Consider the following 2,500-nt stretch of genomic DNA (forward strand, 5'->3'; position numbering starts at 1 on the left):
TGCCAGGGCCTGCCCACCCTGCCAGGGAACAATTCCTCATTGCCAAGATCCTATCCGGCCCTGCCCTCTGGCAGTGGGAAGCCATTCTCCCTTGTCCTATTTCTGCCTCCCCATGTAAGAAGTCCCTCTCCAGCCTTCCCAGATCAATGGACCAGTATCAGTCTGTAACTGGAAGATTTCAGAGGTCTGCATGAGATTTCCTAAATATCCCAGAGTCAGACCCAAAGCCATGGATTCAAAGAATCCTGGAATGGTTTGGGTTGGATAATCAGCCAGTTCCAGCTCCCTGCACTGGGCAGGGACATATTGTCCCAGAGCAGGCTGCTCCAAGCCCCATCCAGCCTGGCCTGGAACAATTCCATGTCCATGGTTGTGTCTGGATGCCTGACAGCTCAAGCATCCTGGCTTTGCCTTTCTGAGCACAGGGGCACAGCTTCACTGGAGGCCTGGAAACCAGGAAAACACCTGTGCAGGTGTCAGGCAGAGTCAGCCAAAAGCCTGTAGGCAGAGCTTGCCCTTGTGGAAATGGATGCTGCTGCTGGGGCTGTGACAGGGCAGGGTCCTGCTGTCCCTGTGCAAGGCCTTTCACTCCCAGCAGGGAGAGACCCCTGAAGGGCTCACACTGCACACTCGTGGGCAGAGCAGAGGGGCCTGTTCACAGGTGCAGCCCAGCCTGGTTACCCACACAGCTATTCCTGGAAACCTAGAGCTGGGAGGGCTTTTCCAGCACCAGGGATCCTGGGACTCTGTCCCTTTCAGCTCAGGATAGTCCATGCTTCTATGACTCCATGGCATGAAGGTCAAGCTGGAGCAGTCAGAGCACGGTGACCTCTGCTTCAGCAACACCATCCCTGCAAGTGTCCAAGGCCAGACAGGGCTTGGAGCAGCCTGGGATAGTGGAAGGTGCCCTGTCCATGGCAGGGGAGAGAACAAGAAGTGCTTTAAAGAGCTTTAAAGAGCTTTAAAGTGCTTTCCAACACAGAGAATTCTGTGATTCCGAAGCACCTCTCGGAGGGGTCTGTGCCTGTTCAGGGATGGGCGGAATCTCCATGCCTGTGGTGAACAGCAGCCAGGGCTGAGGGAGACAGAGATAAGAGGGTCCTGTGTCCTGGCCTGGTCTGTTAAGGGACTCACAGGCTTTCCTCAGTGACCACACCTCAGGGCAGAGTGACCACTGCATGGGGACCCCCGGTGGGGACCCCCGCCCGTGCCAGCCAATGGCCCCGCTGCAGGGGCCGGCCAGGGGCTGGCCCAGGCCATAAAACCCGGCCCAGGCTCGGGGCTCGGCTCAGCTCAGTGAGCTCCTGCAGCCACCATGGTGCACTGGTCAGCCGAGGAGAAGCAGCTCATCACCAGCGTGTGGGCCAAGGTCAGCGTGGAGGAATGCGGCGCCGAGGCCCTGGCCAGGTGGGTGCAGCTGCGCGAGGGCCCTGCGCTGCAGGGAAGCCCTGAGTCAGCAGCTTCACCTGCCCGTGTCTCTCCCCAGGCTGCTGATCGTCTACCCCTGGACCCAGAGGTTCTTCTCTGACTTCGGGAACCTGTCCAGCCCCACGGCCATCATCGGCAACCCCAAGGTGCGTGCCCATGGCAAGAAGGTGCTGACCTCCTTTGGGGAGGCCATCAAGAACCTGGACAACCTCAAGGGCACCTACTCCAAGCTGTCGGAGCTGCACTGTGACAAGCTGCACGTGGACCCCGAGAACTTCAGGGTGAGCTGTGCTTGGAGCTTTGCCCTCTGTCCCTCCTTCCTCAGAGCACCTCAGTGCCTGGGGGGTTTCCAACAGGCATCACTAGCTTGTGTTTTAGTTACCAAACAGGACCTGGCTGACTGGAGTGGGAGCTGGGGGACAGGGGAAGGCTGGGAATTCCATAGTGCAGGGTAATACTGGGCTCTGGCCTTCAATGACAAATGTGGTGACACACAGAGGGGGATTCTCTAAAAGCCTGGGGGCTCGTGCAAGCATGGCTGGAGAAGAGGAGCAGGATGTTGGCCTCTGCTCCAGCTCCTGTTTAAGCCTGGCTCTGGGGATGTAGAAGGTGGGCCTCGCACTGACCCTCAGCTGAAGTAGGTGTGAGGTTTCACAGCAGAAAAAGGAAAGGCAGAAAAATGTCTAGTGGCTGGAAAATGTGTGAGGAAGCAGAGCTGGAGCAGGTGGGCACCCATGCCCACAGCCAGCACAGGGCTCTTGTCCTGCAGCTGGCAGAGCTTCCCTGGGCCACGGCCCCAGCACCCACGGGGGAGCTGAGCTCGCTGGTCCCGGGCCAGGGGTGCCCAGCACTCTGCTGACCTGATTTCCCTCTTGCCTTCCCCTTGCAGCTCCTGGGTGACATCCTGGTCATCGTCCTGGCCGCCCACTTCAGCAAGGACTTCACCCCTGCCTGCCAGGCCACGTGGCAGAAGCTGGTGGGGCTGGTGGCCCACGCCCTGGCCCGCAAGTACCACTGAGGCCTCGGGAGGCACCCGTGTCTGTAATGGGCAATAAAAACCTCATTTTCTGGA

At 59.1% G+C, this 2,500-nt stretch overlaps 1 pseudogene; it reads left to right on the forward strand.

The window, feature by feature from the left end:
• Positions 1-1,178: 1,178 nt before the first annotated feature.
• Positions 1,179-2,500, forward strand: LOC118689474 (hemoglobin subunit epsilon-like; annotated as a pseudogene).

This window comes from Molothrus ater, chromosome 2 (assembly GCF_012460135.2).
Source record: "Molothrus ater isolate BHLD 08-10-18 breed brown headed cowbird chromosome 2, BPBGC_Mater_1.1, whole genome shotgun sequence".
NCBI lineage: Eukaryota > Metazoa > Chordata > Aves > Passeriformes > Icteridae > Molothrus > Molothrus ater.